Source organism: Oryza glaberrima, chromosome 3 (assembly GCF_000147395.1).
Source record: "Oryza glaberrima chromosome 3, OglaRS2, whole genome shotgun sequence".
NCBI classification, from domain to species: domain Eukaryota; kingdom Viridiplantae; phylum Streptophyta; class Magnoliopsida; order Poales; family Poaceae; genus Oryza; species Oryza glaberrima.
Genome location: NC_068328.1, coordinates 19,775,807 through 19,798,597, shown reverse-complemented (window position 1 = coordinate 19,798,597; position 22,791 = coordinate 19,775,807). Strand labels below are relative to the sequence as shown.

General features: G+C 47.6%; 1 pseudogene; it reads right to left on the bottom strand.

Moving 5' to 3' along the window:
• Positions 1-21,499: 21,499 nt before the first annotated feature.
• Positions 21,500-22,048, bottom strand: LOC127766304 (uncharacterized; annotated as a pseudogene).
• Between the last annotated feature and the right edge of the window lie 743 nt (positions 22,049-22,791).

Below are 22,791 nucleotides of genomic sequence, written 5' to 3'. Positions count from 1 at the left end.
AGTAAATAAAAAAGAGGGGATATTTAAGACGTCTACAATCAGGAGGGTATCGTTAAACAAGCAGAAAGAGATGGGACAAAATATATAAATGTATTTACAAAGAGTGTAATAAAGGGGCTCACATGCTCCGCAGAAGGAGTGTTGCCAAGTATCTTGACTGCATCATCCGACAAAGTATCATCTGAGGAATCGCTCGACATGATAGGGGGAGACTCACTGCTGCTGCTCGCTGGGGTAACAGGAGGTTTCTTGGAAGAGCTGACCTTGGCAAGTGTTGGAGAGCGATCTCTCTTCATGCCCCGACGACGCACTGGAGATGGCGAGTCTTGTGCTGACCTCCGAGGGCGAGATGAGGAGGGTCGTGCAGTGGCTCATTTATCCGCGCGCTCATGAGCTCGAAAGGCGGGTTGCGTAGATCGCGACCCACCGGCAAGGTGATTGTTGTCGAAACGACAACCGCATATGTCGAAAGATGTGGTTACTCAACAGTGGTTGGAAAGAAACGAAGTGTATTAATTTTAGAATTTTTTACTTCGGGATCCCCTTATTACATGGCCCTAGGGGACTATTTATAGCCCCATTACAGGTTCTTACTACTAGGGTTTAGGTTATACAGGGGAATTTACATGGTTACCCTTAGGAAAGGGACATTTACAGGGGTACATAATGTTATGGAGGCTCATGGGCCCCTGATGGGCCGTCGGGCGACCGCCGGCCCTATAGCCCCTTGGCTTGATGGGCCGGAAAGGCTTCTTTGGCCCTCGTGGGGGCGAACATGCCATGGCGAAGTCGTCTTCCTTCGGCAGATACTCTTCGCCTTGCACCCTTCGCCTGGGACGCCTCTGGCTTGACAAGGTACTCACACGACCGCTCGCCTCGCGCCGTTCTTGCTCCATAGTCTTCGCCACGGGTTTCGGCAGATTTGGTCGAAGGGCCTCATGCCATCCGCCAATAAGCCCCTCACAGGCAAGGGTGAGATTGGAGCTTCGGCCGAGACCGTGCAAAACATGTGATATGGTATGCGACGCCCCCTTTCGACCGATGCTCCTGCCGAAACCTACATTGTTCCTGCGAATAAAGTTTGTTATTTGTGCGGCTTGTATTATTTTGCCGCTCTTCGCCTCCTGCTGTCGGTGGCATATACATATATACTTTTTACTTTTCCCGGGCCGAAAGGAACAGTATTGGTCTTTCCCTTTGTGGGCTTTTTGTTTTTACTGTGCTGCTCGGTCGGTGGGAATTTACCATTTCGCCTACCCTTCCGACACGTGGCGCTTTATTTCTGGTGGGTAGGCGAACTGTCGCCCGGGTGAGCTATATATTCCCACCCCTCTTTCCTTTTCACCACCACACTTGCCATTTTTACCGCGTGCGCTCTCTTCCTTCGTTCCTTTCTTCCACAGCATTTCTTGACCCCTCAGGTGTTTCGCCCATTCTCTTCCTTCGCCACCGCATACACACCGTTCGCCATGGCCCCTCGCAAGCCAAACCCTGCTTCGGCGAAAGGGCCGGATCCTGGCCAGGTCGATGACGACAGCACCGCCTTTTTGGGGGTTTCTCTCGTGGACGACGTCAAGCTGGCGAAGTTGGTCAGCTCTGGGGCGTTGGTTGAGGGGCAGGCTTTCGCCCCAGGGAAAGCCATGGTGCCGAAGCCTGTCGACAATCGGACGGTGGTGTTCGCTATCTTTTTTGAGGCGGGGCTACGGTTTCCGTGCAATGTGTTGTTGCCGGAGATCCTTCGCCTTTTCCAGGTGGAGCTTCCACAGTCGAGCCCATCGGCGCTAGTTCGGATTTCCATCTTCGACTTGGCGTGCCGGACTTCCAGGTTTGAGGTTAGCGCCGAGCTCTTCGACGCCATATTTTTCGCCACCGTGAACTCGAAGACTATGATTACCCCGGCTGGAACAAAGAAGACAGTGTTCGGGAGCGTGAACTTTAACGTTCGCCCCGAGCGGTCTGATCACTGGCCAGTGAACACTGCCATGTCGAAGTGGGACCGCCATTGGATGGCGAGGTGGTTCTATCACCATCCTCTTCGAGGCTGGTTCCGACTCGGCGAAGGCCCTCCGGTGCCGGCGTAGGGCGATTGCACCAAACCGGAAACCCAAGATCGCCATGGACGGCGCTATGGAGGTGCGGCTCGTTCTACTGTGCAAGGTTTGCTCCCGCCTTAGCTGCCGCGACTTGTTGGAGGAATTCTGTATGCTTCACATCTTTCCCCTCTCCCAGTCATGGCAAGTCACGGTTGATCAAGGCGAAGAGGTTGACGGTTTGCCGAACTTGGTTCTCCCTGAGGGAACGAACAGTAAGACTGTTCTTTTGCTATACACTACTGTGCTTTGTTATTTTGCCTTGTCTGACCTTTAATGTAGCTACACCCTTTACTTTTGCAGTGTTGACTCTCGACCAGGCCGAAGCCGAAGCCCACAGGATGATCGGCGATGTGTCGGTCGTTGAGTATAGCCAGCTGCTGACACGACAAGCGGCTGGGCGGGCGAACCGGGTTTACAACGGCGAATTGCCTCCCCGGGCGAACCCCCACAAAGCCAACGACGATGCAAGACCTTAGCGAAAGCGAACGCGCGGACAAGTGAAGCTTGCCCCTAGGAAGCGAAGGGTTCCTGCTTCGTCGGACTCCGACGCCGACGACGAGGACGATGCCGAAGAGCGTGACGGCGAGGAGGAAGGAGAGGAGGAAGAGGAGGTGGAGGCCGTGGCCGAAAAGGCCGCGAATGAGGCGATCGAAGACCGCGTCGACACCCCTGGCTACACTCCTACTCCAAGTCCAGGTCACAACGAGACCGGGGTGGAGTCGAACAGCTCCCCCCTTCAACGAAAGGATTTGGAGGGGGCGAAGGCCCTAGTTGCATTCTCGTCGGGCAAGGCGGCGAAGGGAGGTCCGGTCAAGAAGATCTCTAAAAAGAAAGGACTCGTCGACATCGCTCGCGTTTTCAGCGACGACGAGTCTTCTGGCGAGGCTCCGACTTCACCCACTGGCCGCAGTCTGGACTTTTCGACCGCTCCCCTTCTTCCACTCGGCGTTGCTGGCGCAGGTGGTAGTGCCGCTGCCGGGGCTTCAGCCTCCACCGAATGGATCGTGACGGTTGCGGCGAGGGTCTTCGGGAGCCCTCTACGTGAACCAGCTGTTTCGCCGTTGGTCAAGACGAAGGGGAAGGATGCGGCCGCTGAAGCATCTGCCTCGGAGTATTCCCTTGCGGCGCCCCACTTCGCCCCTGGTGATTTCGAGACCCGGGCGGACCTTATTCCCTTTGTGGAGAGAGTAAGCAATCTTGTCCTACCCGCCGGCACCCCGAGTCTATTCACCGAACTGAATGAGTTCGATGAGGGGTGTTCTGCAATTAAAAGCTTGGCGGTTTGGGTATGCTTTTTCACCCTTCTTCGTTTTCCTCTCCCCTCTTTTTTTAACATGTCTCACAATTAACATTTTGTTCTCTTCGCCCGCTCCTATCTTGCATCCAGATCCTTGCGGCTCACTGTTCGACAGAGCGAACCGCGCGGGCCCGTCTTAATGGATTTAAGAACCGTCTTCGGGCCAAGGACGACGAAAGAAGCCGCAAGAACTTGGAGGTGGAGGCCCTCGCCAACACCCTCAAAGAGGCGAAAGCTGAAGTCAAGCGCCTTCAATCCGAGTTGGAGAAAGGGAAAGAGGCCAGGGCCGAGGTCGATCGCCTCAAGGCCAAACTAGAGAAGGGGAGAGAGGCCATAGCGGAGGTTGATCGCCTGCAGACCGAATTGGAGGAGAAGGCCCATTCCGCCGTGCTGACTAATTACTATAACCTCACTGAGCCGAAGATGGAGGATCTTCGCCTGAAGGTTAGCAAGGCCGAAGCGAGCGCTGTGGAGGAGTCGCAGCGGTTTTCGCGGGAGATGGCGAAAACCACCGAATCCGTGAGAACGGCTTGCCAAACGCTCTGCCACACCCTTACTGACATGGGCGCGAAGGGGCGAGGGGTCCCTGCCGAAGATGCCTCAGCTTTCGACCTTTTCGAGTGGACCCAGCAGGCTGGCGGTTCGGTTTCGGACTGCGCCACCGCGTACGGCGATTGCTGTGCGAGCGTATCGGCGGCCTTCACCTTAGGCCTTTTGCAACAGTTCGGTTGCGAGCACATCGCCGAGTTCCCTAACTATGGGAAGGGGGACTGGGAGATTAGTGCGCAGAACATTTCACCCGCACTTCACGCGTGGCGAAAACAGTTTTGGCAGAAGGACGGCCGGTCCGCTGCCAAGGCGCGCCTTTTGGAGCAACTAGCGAAGGCGGAGGCGGCAGACCGGTGCGAAGAAGAGGACGCAGCAGGCGAAGAGGTTGGAGGCGATGCCCAGGATCACCCAGAGGTGTGAGGCCCTCCGCCCTTTCCTTAGATTTTTGTAGTTTTCCTTCTTCTTTTTGCGTTTGCCTGGAGAAGCAAACGATGTATATTTGGCAGGCTGCCGCTAACCCTCCTTATTGTAGCCGAAAAAGGCCTTTTGTATATTTGGAATGTATGACACAATCTTGGCCACTTTTCGATGGTCGAAGTCTTTGGCGTATTACTATTTTACTCATTTCGCATTATGCCATACATTCCCTTTCTTTCGCCTATTCTTACTATGTAAATTGCGTTTTGCCCTTTCTGCATTGTCTATCAGGGTGTTCGCCAAAAGTCATGCATTCGGCCCCCTTCTGGGAGCTGGCGAAGTCAAAACGAGAAATTTGTGGCATTAAAGGGTCTGCCGAAGGTGCGATGTCCATGTCGGCCTGTTTATCGCGAAATGGAGACAAACGGTCGCAGCTATAAGGTTTTTAAGGTTGCCGGTTGGCTGCGGGCGCACCCCGGGCGAACCTTAGAAGACTACGACCTTGTTCATTCAAGACGTTTGGAGGATATGGCTCGCTTTTGGCGAAACCATCAGAAGACCAATCGTCAGGAAGCGATCTCTCAGCGTCGTTACAGTTTAGACTGTGTTTCGCCCCCTACTCCTCTTAGGGTCGTACATGATATTAGTAGTGATGACGAACCTAGTTCGCCTGACCATTCCTTAGGGAGAGATAGTGATTATGGGGGCGAAGATGTAATTTACTTGTAAGCTGGGTTGTATTGTATTGTAAACCTTCCGTTATTCGATTATTTTTTTGAAGTTAATAAAAATGTATTTTATTCCCGTTTCGCTATTTTTCGCATTGTTACATTTTGTGCTTTTGTTAGGTCGGAACATGTCGGCCCCTTTGCGTATATTAGCACAATAGGTGTACTGACTTTTCAGCTTTTCGTCGTTCGTTTTCGATCCGTAGCGTTCTGTGTTAAAAGAAACACTTTTGTTTTTATGTTGATTGAACGTAACGGCGTTCGGCTAGTTATTTTCCGAGACAAGCTGTTGCGGTTTCAATGTTCGGCGAGCGATGCTTCGGCCGATTCGTTTCGCCCCCCTGGCCTTCTTCGCTGATCAGGCGTTTGCCTTGGGGTTTTTCCATAAATTATCAATCACAAAGGCGAAGGACACAGAGGCTTTATACTGGTTCGGGCCTCCGTGGTGGATAATAGCCCTACATCCAGTTTTTTTTTGTCTATTTTTTTTCCTCTTTTTTTTCTTTTTTTTCTTGCCGAAAGGCTTACATAGTGCTGAAGGGCTTACATAGTGCCGAAGGGCTTACATGACGATATGTACATTTTTACAAGTTGGCGATTTGGGTGCCACCCATTCTAGACATAGAAGCGCTTGAGAGAGGCGGCGTTCCAGGAATGGATGAACTCGTCACCTTCTAGTGTCGCCAATCGAAAAGATCCCATCCTGGACTTGTGCTTGATGAGGTATGGTCCTTCCCACTTTGATTCAAGTTTGCCAACAGCAATCGGGTTCGCTTTCTTCCTTAGGACAAGATGACCAGGCATCAGCTCCGTCGGTCGAACTTTTTTGTTGTAAGTTGCCGAAGTGCTTGTGGCATACTTGCACATGTGCTCGAGTGCTTCGACTCTTACTCCCTCCAAGAGTTCGAGCGACACTTCGCGCCCCTCTTTGCCCCCAGAGAACATCACCCTTGGTGAGTTAGCCCCTAGCTCTGCTGGGGTCATTGCCCCATCGCCATAAAGAAGTATGAACGGGCTAAACTTGGTTGGTCTTGTGGGGGTCGTCCGAAGGGCCCAGAGAACCGATAGCATTTCCTCTGACCATTTGCCCTTCGCTGCCCCCTCGAGCCTTTTCTTTAGTGCTTCTAGGATCTTGCCATTTGTACGTTCGGCCGCCCCATATGACTGCGGGTGCGCGACCGACGCGAACCTGACTTCCAGGTTAAGTCCTTCGCACATTTCTCTGAACTTGTCAGAGTCGAACTGCTTGCCGTTGTCAGTGATGAACTCTTTTGGCACTCCGAAACAGCAAACAATGTTTTTTCCATACAAACTTCTGTACTGCTGCCGAAGTGATTGCTCCGAGGGGCTCGGCTTCAATCCATCGAGAGAAATATTCCACAGCCACAATTGCGAACTTATACCCGTTTCGCTCCACCGGGAATGGCCCAATGATGTTCAGTCCCCATCTGGCGAAGGGCCATATTGGCGCAATGGGCTGCAAATCATACTGGGGCGCGGTTTGGCTTCGGCCATGACGCTGGCAACTTTCGCACTTCTTGATTTGCTCAACACAGACTTTCAACACAGTGGGCCAATAAACTCCTTGTCTAAACACTTTGGAGGCGAATACCGGTGTCTATTCAGATACGAAGTTAGCTAGCACTTGAGACTTGATAGCAATGCGTGCAACAAAATGCAAGTCAAACGGGGATAGCTCTGCCGCCCACTTGCTAAGCCGGCCAGTGACTTCCTTGCCTCGGAGTATTTCGCCCAAGGGGTACCGTGACGGCACTATGACTTTGTGGGCCTGGAAGTAGTGCTTAAGCTTGCGCGAAGCAATCACCAGGGCGTAAGCGAGCTTTTCCATTTCAATGTTTCTTGTCTTCGCTCCTTGCAATGCTTCGGAGACGAAATAGACCGGTTTCTGGCTGAACTCTGTTTCTTGGACGAGGGCAGCACTGACTGCCACCGGCGAAGCTGCTAAGTATAGTAGCAGTTTGCTTCCTGGTGCAGGGCTTATCAGAGCTAGCGGCTTTTGCAGGTATTGCTTTAGCTCGTCGAACGCTGCTTGGCACTCTGGTGTCCAATTAAACTTTCCCGCGCCCCGGAGGGTCTTGAAGAAGGGCAAACCTCTTTCGGCTGCCTTTGAAAGGAATCGACTGAGTGCGGCAATTCGGCCCGCGTGCTTTGTACTTCATGTACGCTCGACGGAGGCTTCATTTGCTGAATGGCATCGATTTTCTCGGGATTCGCCTCGATGCCTCTTTCGGAAACAAGGAAGCCCAACAACTTGCCTACGCGAACGCCGAAAACTCACTTCTCAGGATTCAGTTTTATGCCCGTTGCGCGCAAGTTGTCAAAGGTCTCCTGTAGGTCGGACGCATGGTCGAAAGCCTTGCATCTTTTTACGACGATGTCATCGACATAAACTTCCACGTTCCACCCCAACTGCTTGCAAAGGACCTTGTACACCAGCCTGGCGAAAGTTGCTCCTGCATTCCTCAGGCCGAAAGGCATCCTGAGGTGACAAAATGTGCCGAATGGAGTGATGAAGGATGTTTTGGGGATGTCGAGCGGGTTCATGTGGATCTGGTGGTAGCCAGAATATGCATCCAGGAAACTCATGAGTTCGCATCCAGCTGTTGAATCCACGAGCTGGTCGATCCACGGCAAAGGGAAATCGTCTTTCGGACATGCTTTGTTCAGGTCTGTGAAATCGACACACATGCGCCATTTGCCGTTTGACTTCCGCACCAGCACTGCATTCGCCAGCCACTCCGGATGGTCAATCTCTTCAATAACCCCAGCCCTGAGCAGTTTTTGGACTTCAGCTTTCGCCGCTTCTTGGCGATCGGCGGACATCTTGCACAACTTCTGTTTTCTTGGCTTGGTATCCGGCTTGACTGCCAGGTGATGCATGATGAGATCTATCGAAACACCTCCCACCTCGTCGGGGCTCCAGGCGAAGATATCAATGTTCTTCTTGAGCACCTCTAGGATGCTCTCGACTTCTTCTTCGCCCATGTTGCCCCCCAGTGATACGAGCTTTGTGGGGTCGGCATCATCAATCTGCACCTTTATTATCTTGCCGTGAGGGGTGGGCTTTGGCGCGTGCTTCAGCCGGTCATGCGGTTCGGCCTCAACATTGTGCACTGCTCTGTCGATTATGGCTAGATCGCCATTTGATGCGGCCGAAGGCTGAAGCCCCTTGACCACTATTACTCCTGTCGGGCCGGGCATATTGAGCTTGAGATAATTGTGGTGGGAAATGGCTTTGAACTTGTTCAGAGTTGCACGGCCGAAGATGGCGTTGTAGTTGTACGGGATGTCAACGACGTCGAACAGTACTTCCTCTTCGCGTCTGTTCTTCCCCGAGCCAAAAGCTATCAGTAAGAGTGCTTGGCCGAGAACTTGAACTGCTTCTCCGCCGAAACCGCGGAGCGATGCTGGTGCTGGGGTAAGGGCTTGGGTGGGCAACCCCATCTTGGCATATGCTTCGGCAAAGATAACATCGGCCGAACTCCCTCCGTCGACCAGGATTCATTGGACTTCGAAGCCAGCTATCTCAACTGAGATCACCAGAGGATCTTGATGCGGGAACATAACTCCTTCGGCGTCTTCCGGCCCAAAAGAAATTAGTTGGTTCAGATATTGCGGCGCCCCTTCACCTGCCGAAGTGATGCTGTGGACCATTCGGATCTGCATCTTCTTCTGCCGTTTGGACAACTGGCTTGGCGGGTCAGCCCTTGTAATCACTTGGATTACCCTTCGTTGTGCATCTTGGCGTTGTTCGGTTGGGGGTGTTTGCTCCTGAACTGCTTCACGAGGTGCTTCGACAGTTGCTCCCTGCTGCGGCTTTGGATCTTGCGCGTTGCCACGTTGCCTAATGTTTCGGCATTGCTGCATGGTGTGCGAAGAGCGTCCGTGGAAGGCGCAGTAGAGGTCTTTTCGGACCTTCTTGCGGACTGGCTGCTGATGGTTGCTTGCTTGCTGGGCGTCGAACTCCTTGCGGAGGGCTTGCACTTCTTCGACAGCCATCACAGCCTTGCCCGCACGGTCGGTTCTGAACTTCCTCCAGGTCATGGGGCTTGGCCTTGCCTTGGTGGCTGTCCCTGGATCGCCGGTTGAGGCTGTCGAACGGCGAGGGAAGGTGGTTCGGCAACTTGAACTTGTGATTGAGCTTGAGCAGCGGCAACGGAAGCTTTATTGTATTCAGCTTGTATAGCTTGCCGTCGCTTGGAATCCTCCTCGCCCCTTGCGAACCCGTCAATGATGCGAAGTAGGTGCTCAAGCGTCTGTGGCTTCTTATTGGTGATTTTTCTTGTGAGTTCGCCCTCGAGTAGACCAGCCGAAGCGGCGTTTATGACCGACTCCTCGGTTATGTCTTGAACTTGGCACCGGGCTTGCGAGAAGCGACGCATGTACTCTCTTATCGACTCCCCCGGCCTTTGGCGAATGCCGAGTAGATGTTGCTGCGTCTTCGGCTCCTCATAGGTGCCTCGAAAGTTAGGGACAAAGACATCGCGCAATTGCTCCCATGAGTAAATGCTATTGGCTGGTAGATTGAAATACCAAGAACGGGCGATGCCGTCTAGAGCGAGATGTATTACCTTTGCCTTGGTATTTTCGTCGCCATGAGCCGCTTCGATCGCTGACTCGTGGATGGAGAGGAACTCCTTTGGGTCAGTTTCGCCTGAATAGCGCGGGACGAGTGGGAATTTGAACTAGGGTGGGATTGGACGAGTCTTGATTCCCCCACTCAGCGGTAACCCCTTTTCGCCTCCCGCCCTATTTACCGCACGTTGTTGCGAGTACGGCGTGGCGAAGGGCGAAATCACGGCTTGTGCGTGGGGTTGAGCCATAGCATTCGGCTGCCCGGCTCCAATTGGAAATACTTGCTGAGCCACCATGGATGGGTTGAAAGTTGGCTGTGACCATATCATGGCGGCTTGGATTGGTGCTTGGTTTGCTCCGAAGCCTAGAGTTGGTGCTTGCTGCCGAACGGTTGTCGCCTGAGCAGCGTTGACGAAGTCGAACTGCGGTCCTTGATTCCATGGCGTAGCCCCCAGGCCTGGCTGATTCGACGGCAACTAATTAGGCGTACCTTGACTTGTATTCCCCTCTGGGTGAGCCGATGGGGTTGTACTTGAAATGTAGTGGGGTTGGTTGAGTTGCTGAAGGAAAGCTTGGAGTTGCGCCTGCAGAGCCGAAGCCCCTTCCGCCATTGTTTGTGGCGCTTGGCCAGGTGGTTGATGTTGTACTTGGGCAGCGACTGGTTGGGCTTGCAGTTGCACGTGAGGGGCCGGATGCGCTGCTGCAGTCGATGGCTGCCCGGCGAAGTACATTGGCGCTTGTGCGGCTTGTGGCGGAAAGGGCTGCGTCGTCACTTGCGGATAGACTTGGGGTGGGACATAACCTGCCGAATACTAAAGGATCGGGGCCGACGTGATCTTGGTCCGCCTCGCCGCCTCGTATGCTTGTTGTTCTTGCATTTGGCGAAGCATGTCTTGGAGTCGTGTCATGTTCTGTCGCATGGCTTCCATGTCAGCTTCGGCTTGTGTTTCGGGGTCAGGGCTGACTTGGGCCTACACAGCGGCGAGCGTGGTTGGGGCCGCTGCCGGCTGCGATGGAGCGGCTTGGGGCATCACCAGTTGGCTTGTCGAAAGGATCTCCGCCTGGTCTGGAGTGCCCTTGCCGCCGCAACTGCCTTCGCCACGTCGGCCGCATTCGGCACTTGCTCAGAGGTGGCAGGGGCCGAAGGCGGTAGTGATGGCGCAGATGCGGAAGCAGATGGTCCTCCTCCATCTTCGGCCACGGGCGCCGAAGGCTCTGCTCCCTCCTCAGCGGCCATGTCCGCTCCGGCGTCGCTTTCCTTTTGCCTTGTAACCTTCTCCTTCACGACCTTCTTCGGTGGCATTCGCTCTTAGTGGTTTTGCTCGGAGGTCCCCACGGTCGGCGCCAGCTGTTGTCGAAACGACAACCGCATACGTCGAAAAACGTGGTTACTCAACAGTGGTTGGAAAGAAACGAAGTGTATTAATTTTAGAATTTTTTACTCCGGGATCCCCTTATTACATGGCCCTAGGGGACTATTTATAGCTCCATTACAGGTTCTTACTACTAGGGTTTAGGTTATACAGGGGAATTTACATGGTTATCCTTATGAAAGGGACATTTACAGGGGTACATAATGTTATGGAGGTTCATGGGTCCCTGATGGGCCGTCGGGCGACCGCCGGCCCTATAGCCCCTAGGCTTGATGGGCCGGAAAGGCTTCTTCGGCCCTCGCGGGGGCGAACTTGCCATGGCGCAGTCGTCTTGCTTCAGCAGATACTCTTCGCCTTGCACCCTTCGCCTGGGACGCCTCTGGCTTGACAAGGTACTTGCACGACCCCTCGCCTCGCGCCGTTCTTGCTCCATAGTCTTCGCCACGGGTTTCGACAGATTTGGTCGAAGTGCCTCATGCCATCCGCCAACAGTGATGTTGTGGCCGAGCGCCGAAGTCACCACCATCAGGCGCAGACCTTGGACGGCGAGGAATTCCCGCGTCATGAATTCCAGCCGATAGTGGTCTCGGCTGATCGAGGGCCTCGAGACAAGCCGGCTGCTGGCATCCGTTCCTTCTCAACGCCACCAGAAGCATGCTTGCCAGCATCACGAGCCATGAATGGAGCTGCTAAAGCAAATATATATATGATGAGAAGCAAAGAGTAAAAAAAATCACGCGAACAGAAAGGTCAGTGAGAATTAAAAGAGGTACACGAAGATGAAGTACAAACCTGTGGCTTCCCTACCGAGATTGAACAATATTGCTTGATCAGGTCGCTGATGGTACGTGGTATTTATAGGGTGCTTAACCGAACCTTATATTTGGGAGTATTTGGCTAAAGGAAAGTGACGTGAGTTAATTTGGCAACATCATTCATACTTCCACAGCCAGATCGTTGTTTTCAGATTAAAACATACATGGAAAACATCTGTACGAGGGAAAGGATCATGCTAGAATCGATAGGGGAAATAGAAAGGTTCATCAGTCACCAAGTTAATTCCGAGTCGCTCCACGCTCGAATTTAACTTGGTGAGGGGGCATTTTGTTCGATGATATTTTATACACCTTTTCTTTATTTTATAAGAAATGGGGTGCGTCAAAATATTAATTCCGGGAATGACAGTACAATAGTAAAAATAAGTGATTAATTATCATTAATGATACAATCTGGTGTACATGAGAATGTTATATGACACGTGCAGTGCTGCCCAATTAATGTACGGGCGCGAATGTACTCACGTGCGTGTGTGTGTATATATATATATATATATATTATGTATTCCAGCCGGGATAGAATATATAAATATATATATGCCTGGAATAGATGGTTGGTTGAATAAGTGGCAGCGCGGCTAAGCGATATCACTGATGAAAAGAAGAAACGACGGTGGATTTATTTTGGAAGCATGCCACTGTAGCATATCATTAGAGGGCAATAATCAAATCATTTGCCGGCAGTTGATTTCTTATCGATGCCTCACCATGTACAGATTGCGCGTATATACGAGAATACGAGGAAAATGATCCCTATGTATCATTCCAACTTGGAAAGGAGATCGGTCGGCGTAACACGGATGGAATCATGCTGAATAAGGATGTCTGTTAATTGGAAGAATCACACAACATATGGAAAGAAATGCTAATCGCTAAATTAGGCAATTGACTGATCACGCATGCACTGATCGAGCCATGCACGTACTGGCTGGAACTGCCTTTCTTCACTATAAAAGGCCATGCCATTTCACACACGGAGGAACACACAGAGACGGAGGAACACACACAGACAGAACACACACGCATACGAAAGTGACAGAGAGAGACACACACACCATTTTGGCCGGAGAATCTCGGCGTCCAGCGAGAACACGGGCGCTCGGCGGTCGGTGACGTTGGCCGCAGTGCCTCGGCGTCCGGCGAGGAGGCGCGCGGAGGAGAAGACGGTCGCTGGAGCACGTACCCAGCCATCGCCATGGGTACAGTTTATTAGTTTTCTTTTGTTTTCCTGCTCTTTCTGTTCAGATCGTCATGCATGCACAACACGGCGACGAGGCCGTGGACCGCTGTCGGCGCCCACACACATCTACACCATCACCACCATCACAACACGCATGGGTGAACGTAAAGCGAAGACCGATGACGACGACCAACGCAGCTTAATCGGAGGTGTCTTGCGGTCTAACCCACGAGAGTAATTAACCGGGTGTTTTCCGAGACCCCGGGAACCAGGAGAACACAATCGTCAAGTCAGATCCACCTCGCCGACGAGCTGTGGAGCGCATTTGACTAAGGATTTTGTATTTTTGTAATTCCTTGAGAATTATAATAAAATACATTTTCCTTCGTCTATTTGATTTTGTGTACTTAGTACACTGGCACGCCCGCACATCTTATTTTATTTTACTTCCCTGGGCGGGGAGATTAAAGTTAATTTTTCTCTCCAAACAACGAACACGCTACTGAGCCCGCAATCGCAGCACCACGTCTCCTCTGGTTATCAACCGTGCCGAAACCCGGTTGACCTCACCGAGAAGGCTAATCCCTGCATGTGAATCGAAGAACACAAGTAAGAACAAGATAGATTGCAATCAAATTGCATATGAATAAATAAGCACTTGAATTTAGTGTTTCACAATCCGATCTAGCGGCAAAATTGTTCTTGACAGAATAATCTAAACAAAACCCGACTCTAAACGATGACGGCTATTGAATAAAAATGATTAGACACGTCCTAGGGTTTCCCTAAGGCGCACACCCCCTTGGGCTAAGCCCACGACACAATTACAAGGCCCAAAACCAAAATCAGTTCGGACTGGATGAGATATGTGGCTTGTTTTGCAGATTCCCGGCAGCTCGGTAGGAATTTTGACGTGGGACCAAAACCATCTGAAGGTAGACTCCATAAGCTTTCCAACAAGTACTCATGGGCCCCTAAATTCCTTCTAGATCAGCAGCTAGGTCCGTTTGAAGTTGATGCTGTCAGAAGGCCCGAAACCGAATCCAAAACGTATGGAATTTTATCTCTTGTCTTCTATGGTCAAAAAGTGACGTGGTGAGATGAAAGAAGACTTAGAGAAGGTCTTAGTTTGGTCCCCAATCAACTTCTTCAATCATCCATGCATTCCTTATGCTCGGTCTCTTTTCTTTCGTCCAAGCAGTTAACTCTGCAAACAAAAACAGACAAAACTCATTGTGTAGCAACGTTTGTTCAAATATATAACAATTAAATCCAATGTAGAACATATGCACCTTTGGTTGATTAATACATAAGGTAGTCATGGTTATATCCGAGCTAGTTGTATCCTCATCATCCTCCCCTTCTTGATTGGAAACCGTCCTCGGTTTCACCTTGTTATGGAGCATTTTGAACTTATCTTTTTCTATCACAACATCCGGTGAGGAATATTTCTTGATAGCCATATGGTTGGATCCTGAAATCTCTTTAGTCGAAAAACCGTAACACTCCCCTTCTTGCAAACCAACCTGTAACTCATTTAAACGACTAGAGAAACTTGATAGAGAGTTATGTATACACATGAGGTCCTCTAGACAATACATTTCATCATGAAAAGGATGCATAGTCAAATTTGAACAAATATATACTTGTGGTAGGCTCTCCGGACCTTCCATTATACTTGAGAGATGAAGTGAATAATTCAAGTCATCAAACAAGCATAATGAAACATCCGACGCCTCGAGAGAGGAATATTGAAGCCATTGCTGGGCCCTTAGCCTGCCAGTCAACTTCAGCCTGAGATGTGCCTGTCAAACCACTCGAAGGTGGCGACTAGATGTGTTACACATTCAGGAGACTTGACAAAAATGGCTAAAGATCTACAACCTTCCTAACTCATACTCATGTGAATCTAGTTCCCAGGATGTGCACTAGATCCACACTTTCATCTTAAGCATGATTATACATAGCAAACACAACTAAGATGAAAGAAACTTAAGACTTACAACAACTTAATAATTACATAGGCCGACCGGCCAAATAGACTTATTAGAGAACAGCGGAAGCTTGACTACCCAATCACAAGCACACCGACTAGGGGTTTACCCCATTTAAGTTCTCATCCTAGAAGAAACAATCGGAACCCGCATCACTCAAAGATTAAGACTAAACCTGCAAACAAAAGGTTATATCAACAGCAAGAGAGTCAGTACATTAAACAAGTTAATGTACTGGCAAGCATAAGTCAATCCTACCATACTACATGTAAGGCATATATTCAAAGGAAGGCAATATGTAGTTCAATTTTCAGCATAAAGCAAGTGTTGTTTCGCAATTCTTTTGTAAAGGAGTTGATGCTTCAATTAACAAAACAAATTTTAAGTTTCAATATTAAGTTCATCATAATTCCATCATAATCAATATCTTGTTGTCATCCTTTGACAACAAGTCATAATATATCACCTCACACACAACTCAACACATTTATCAATTTCAAATCAATGTCACATGATCACATTTTAAAACATAAAGTCTATACTCATGACACATCACCAAAGCACTCATGACCGTGAGCACGCTAATCGATTAGTTTAAAGAACTCTGCAAAGTTTGTACAGCTTTACCCACATGATAGAACTCTCTAGTTTGTTTTGAGTTTGCAAGACTCCACCACACTCTTCATGTTGAATGTGATCTAGAGGTCATAACGAAGCCTTTACACTACTTAGAGCCTAGCCTTGCACCAGCACGATACGTGTTCCTCAATCCTAGGCATACTTGGAATATACCTAGAACCGTTAAGTGGCGGGCACACGCCTTAAACTTAACGCCGTGGTGGCGGACACGACGGGAACCCACCACGTGGCACAATACTGTTGTATTGTACACGCTTAGTGTCACGCCCGGAAATTCACTAGTAATTTCCGAACTTATTTGCACATAAAACCCTCGTCCAGGAATCAGCCGAGGTACACAAACTGACAATTCAATATACAAATCCATCATAATAATAACGTTACATACTTACAAAAGAAAAGAAAACAGCAACGGAATAACGGTCTAGCGATGCTCCGGCTCCACTCCCACAGGCAGCTCAACTTGGGTATAAGCCAAACGTCTTCTCCTTCTGGATCCTTTTTCTTCAACTGAGGTTGATTGATTATTGCAAGGTGAGCATATGACATACTCCGCAAGCCACATAGCAAATATGCAAGTGCACAAGGATACCAAAGGATGGTATAATATAGGGTTCATTTGCGAAAGAAGCATTTAGCAAAGAGTTGAGAATTTGTAAAACAGTAGAGTAATTAATCATCAATATTAATCAACACTGAACAGCACACCCATGCTGCACAGGCCCAACCAAACCTGAACAACCAACCCCAGTCGTACAGATCAAACCTCCAAACCAGGAATTATCCATTCCAAACCAGGAGTCAAATTAAGTATCACATTATTATCATTAATGAGTAGTGTGAGACTAATCACGAAAAATATTGTTAGACCCGCCCATAACCACGGGCACAGCTATTCGAATAGTTTTACTCTGGCTAGAGGTGTACCACTGTACCCACAAGACACAGCTCCACGACATGTCACCATGCGCCTCAATACCACCACGGTACCTCGGAAAGGAACTGTGACAGTACCCCTCGCACAACACAACTCACCACAGTGCACCATTCCTGGATCATAATCACCCCCTCAATAACCAGAGGCATGGACCCCCCAGCGACCCCCACGGACTTCTCGCCGCTTCACAGTCTGGCACCCCACAGTGAATCATGCTATACAAAAGGTAAAGCCGTTACCCATGCTGGCTTGTGGTTGGCACGGTTAATGTTTCACAACAGTAGCTCGCGAACCGGTCCTTAATTGTCAAGAGCACGACCTTCAAAACCATGTGCTCACAACCCACCATTAATCAGATTTTAATTATCATAACACGATTGACCATCGTGAGCTACCATTAAATATAACCATAAGTAATAGTGTAGTATGAATCATCCCATTAATGAGCTAATGTTTCTAAGCATGACTAAGCATTTGTATATATAGCATTTAGCTGAACCAACCCAATATATAAGGTTCAAGCTGATCAATTTATTACCCAAGGTATCAAGGAATAGGGTATTCAATGCAAATTGGCCATAACAAAGGAATAGGTTCACACCACCCAGTGACATTCGAAAATAAATGCACAGTTGAAATAAATAGAGAATTTAAATATAGGATCAACATGCTCAAAGGAATTGTGTTTAGGATCTGTGTGACTTGCCTTGCAATAATTGGTCTTCAATTAGTCTTCTTGGACACTTCCGACGCACTCACGAACCTTCGCAACGACGGAAACAACAAGCTAACACGCAAAACAGAGAAAAATACTAATAAAAACCAAATAAACAGTACATAAAAAGTAAACAAACATGTAGATCATGATTTTAGATGAATTTAGAGACTTGAACCACTTAATTACGACTTCATATGAATTAGTTATGAATTTTACAAGATTAAATTGATTTTAGCCTTATACAGAAAAGGATTTACGATTTATTAAATAGATAATGACGTCATCAATGACATCACAGCTGACCATGCACTGCTCTGCGAGGTCGCCGGTGCTAGGAGGCTCGGCCGGGCTATCCGAGAGCACCAACGCGGAGAGGACGACAAGACGAACTCACCGGTGGTGACGGCGACGAGAATCGATGATGGAAAATGGCCGGCGACGAGCTTCAAAAGGCGGCGGCCTCGGGTTGATGGCGTAGGCGGTGCTCCGGTGGGATTCGGCGGCAACGGAGGGGTGGACGGCGTGCGGCTCCTTCTCGCGAACCTGGTGGTGGCGACGGTGACCGAAGGCGACGGCGGACGACGACGAACGGTGCGGCTGGAGCGACTACCGGCGGTGGAGAGAGAAGGCGAACGTGGCGACGGCGCTACAAGCGACGGCGGAGAGAGGGAGAGGTGGCGGCCGAAAGAGGAGAGGGAGGGGACTCTATTTATAGCCAAGGGAGGGAGAGATCGGGCTTGGAACGCAAGGAATCGCGCCGGGAAAACCTAGGTTTTGGTGGAGAGATAAACTCGAAAACGAATCCAAATTCGCATCGAATTCAAAGGGATAAAACCGGATTTTTGGGGGAAGAGGTAGAGGAGGATAAGAGGAATATTTCCCCTCAACTAATTTTGAAATAACACGAGAGAGGAGACCAGATTTGAAGGGGAAAACGACGGCTGCACAGGCACAGAACAACAGCTCGGGCTCTGTCTGGAGCTGGAAGATGAACAGTAGCGAGGGGAGCTAAAGTAGACTTCGGCTGGGCTTCTTTTACTCAGCCCGATTGAAGGAGGGACATGGATTAGACTCCGGAAAAGAGAGGGAGAGGGGCTGCAGGCTGAGAGGAGACTGGGCCGAGAGTGAGCACTTTTCCTAATTCGGCCCGAAAAGGAAAAGGTGAATTTTAATTACTTTTCCAATTAAATTAATTACTGAAATGATCTTTGAATTGTTAAAAATACTTCTATTGCTCAAATAATTTCAAAAAATCTTGAAAATACTTGGACACTCAAAGTATTTAACAAAATTAAAATCAGATCATTTAATGATTAATTTAATATGTGGGTAATTACTGAAATGTTCTTTGAGCTCCGAAAAATCCGAGAAAATTTCAGAGAGTATAATTAACCATGGAGAATTTAATAAAAATTAAATCAATCCATGCTTTATATTTAGGAAATTTTATATCCCACATTTAACTTCACTTGTAAATTAATGAATATTTAATATAAATTCTAATAATAATTTATTAAATAATTTATAAATCCTAAAACGAAAATCAGGATGTGACACTTAGTCACCTAAAGCACCACGTCAGGGTAATTAGAAAGCTCCTCTGAATTATATGAACTCATACACACCGGCCTACCAGAATGCAAGGCTAGTCCTAAACAGATTACTCAGCTTAGGCCATCCCATACTAGCACATGTGGATGTACGAATAACTTTAAATGGGTGACACAAGTTCGGTCCTTATGTACTTGGGCAAACACTCCCCCTATCGGTATGCAACTAACACCATATGCACACCACTTGCCGCCCAAGTATAAAATCACATTTTACACATTTTAGTTCGCAAATACCCATCATATTCATTTTATTCCAGCAAAGGTTCCTGTATCAAAATCCATTTGAGCACAAAGAGTGTACTCTAACCATTTCTAGGGGTTCAAACAACATGAGGATCAATTATTCAAGGTGGGGTATGCAACAAATAGGTCATAACTACCTTAACCCAATTTTAAATACCGATATAGTCTAAGTTGACATGCAACTTTGCGAACAAATATTTTCATTCCTCAAATCATGGGATTCAATGTGTTCAAAGGATGGGAGGAGAAAACTTGCCTTGATCAGAGAAATGTTAGCACCTAATCCACTCCTTCACCGATTATGCAATTATCTAGATAAATGACACGTGCAATTAAACACCGAAAGAGCTGAAAATCCAAAATGCTCTAAAATGCATGATTTATGCACAGTGATTAGGTACTGGTCTAAAATGAATTTAGGTGAAATAATTTTTATTTTATCTTATTTCATTAGGGAGTTATGAATTTTAGAAGTTTTATAGGTTTATAGTAATATAGTCTTAGGTAGTGTTATAAAATACTTTTGTAAAGTGATTTTTATTAGATTAGACTTCACAGGGCTGTGGAGATGTGTTTTCTAAGACTAACACATTTGGTTTCACAATTTTTGGAGTTATAATGATTTTCTTATAGATTTTACAAGTTACAACATATTCTAGGCATATAGTGTTTTATATGTGCATGACTCTCAAGTTGTAGATTCAGAATATGCTACAGATAAAAGGAATAATTTGGTTAACTAAAAATGAACATTTTTAGTTCACATGTTTATGGTCTTTACTACTATGGTTCATATTTTATAAACGAGATGCTCTAATCTAAACTAGCAATATATTATATTAACCTAGAAATTGTTATATGAGCTAAGTTCTTCTAAGTTTTAGTGGATGAGGATGGAATTATGGCTTCACTGGTCAATCAAGTTTTTATTTAGGTTTAATTAGACCTAAAGTGTATATATACTTATACATGTTTATGTATTACTTAAACAACACTATGTGTTTAAATTCTTATTTCACTAAGTTAAGGTTTTGATCTATGTTCTCTACAAAATGTGCCAAATTTTATTTTACTATGTTGAAGCTAACTATTTGCGGGTTCTATAGAAACTTTAATCATTTCATTTGGACTAAAAAAATGAATTTTCTACAAGTTTTACAAATTAAAGACTACTCTATGTTAGTAAATCCTTATATGAATATTTAGAGACTTTAACTACACAGTAAATATATAATCTTATTTCATAACATGGAAATACATGTTTTGATGATCCTACAGAACTAAAGTTTACTCAAATTGAAGCTAAATTGGGTTCTACATGAATTTCTAAAGTTTAGCTTATCTAAACTAATCATTCTAGAGATAATAGTTTTAGAGGCATTTGATGGAAAGTAAGTAATTACTTTTATTTCACTTAATCAGAGAGTGCATGATGATGAATCTGTAGAATTTGATTTTGTTTCAAAATGAGTTGAAATGAATTTTCTTTGTATTTTATATGTTTGTACATGCTTTATGTATGACTTATCATAGATAAATTTTAGAGGCAAAGTTTGTACAGTGGGTGTCAAGTTTTATATTCCTGGAATAAAGTTCATAACTTCTTGAATCTACAGCAACTGGAATCACTTCAAAATGAGCTATATTTGATTTTATATGGATTTTACAACTTTGTGCATTTTTCTGCTAAACATATATTTGTTTGGGCATTTTCTTAATTATTCTCAAGATTTTAAAGTATGGTGTCCACGTGTTAGTGAGGGACCAATATGCAAAAAGGTCCTTGAGGTTTTTGGAATCAACCCGCAATCCAAAGTATGTGATGAACCAAATTCATTAGAGTCCTCAGATTCTTTTAATTCATTACTAATTAGTCCTTGGTTCCACATGTCATTCTAACATATTTTACAATTAATTTAGACCTTGCAAGTTTTAAACTCTCTCTAAGCAGAGTCCTCAGCGCCTAATGATGTGGGCTCCGCTGGTCAGTGTCTCAGCAAGAGGGCAAGGGCAGCAGCAGAATAGCGGCGACTTGGCGAGCTGCTTGCCGGCGCCGACGATGAACGGCGGCCGTTCTCGCGGGGCGACGAAAAGAGAAAACATTCCTAAGCTCCTTGCGCATCTACTCATAGTTATCTCAAGGTCAGAGGTGGTCAGAAACAATCGTGACAGTGGTGTGAGCGGCGGTGGTTCTCGGGGTGAAACTGCATGTGTGCATGGAAGTCGATTCCGAACGAAAAGGATGCATGCATGTGGTCTTCTAGCCTTTAGGATGCTCACTGTGGGTCAAGCTAGGGTTGTCAAGGTCTTGGCGGCAGCGGCGGCTTGCGGAACGGCTCGGCGACGGTGCTCCTCCTCGAGTGAACGGCGACTGCTCGAATAACTCAAGGTCCTGCCATGCATGCATGTCCAAGAGGTTCGTGAGGTCTCAAGGATGGTGTGTGCACGAAGAATCGGACTATAGCTCACCGGAGAGGAAGGAATTGACAATGGCGATGGCGACGGGCAGGAAGAAAGAGTGCGCTCTCTGTGTTCCTGATATCTCCAGCTGGGGTTCTTGAGGCGTCTTGAAAAGCATGTTGAGGCGATGACGATGGTGCAGCGGCTTGCTCCGAGGTGGACGAAGGTGGTTGGACAACGACGATGATTGAAGCGGCGGCGCTCCGGTGCGTGCTCCGGGACGTCGTTGGCGTGGTCACGTTCCGGTGGCTGTGATGCACAAAACGGGAGGTGGTCAACAGAGAAGTGGTTCGGCATTGTGTGGAGAGATGGGAACGTGAAAGAGACAGAGGTGACCTTGACTCAAACGGAGATGGCGATGGTCGTCACCTCCATGGCCGGTGGTGAGGTCGCTGGTGACGGAGAGGCGGAGGACCTGCTCCCCTCGGCTTCTTCGGCTCTGAGTGATGAGTGAGGAATGGCGACTCAGACTGGTGGAGAAGAGAGCGAGAAAAGGAAAGCCCGAGGTCGTCGACACGTTGTGGCCATGCGTCGGCTCGCTCTATCTCTCCCTCTGTGTGTTCTTGGTGAGGCACAGAGAAAGGGCGAGCTGGAGAGGCTGCCAAGTGGGCCAAGGACGAAGTGCTCTAGGTGGAAGAGAGAGGTGGGTAAGATTCTGGGTGAACACGGTTTTAGACGAATTTTTAGATTATTTTCTCTCCCCTAACTTTGTAGCTTCATAACTTAATGTGTGGACCAAATTAATTAGTGTAGATTTTACTGGAGGTAAATGATTACACCTAGATTCCATTTTCTTTGGTTGCACTCAAAAATAATGGGTAGAATGCTCACAGAAATTAAACAAATATGGGCTATTAGAAAGGTAGATTGAATTTTTAGGAAGCCTAAACAGAGGAGGAAAATTCTAGAAAAATTATTTTTAGGCATGATAAATAATCTAGTATTTGAATAATTTATTTTCCATGTGCACTTATGTGCAGTTAAATGTACTTTTGGATGAAGTATGGCTTTAGCTGATTAAAATTTAATTTGATTTCTTTTAGTTTTCTGCTTTGACTGATTAATTTGTGGTATTAAACTTAGTTATTAACTTGTACCTGTATTATAGTGAATTGCTT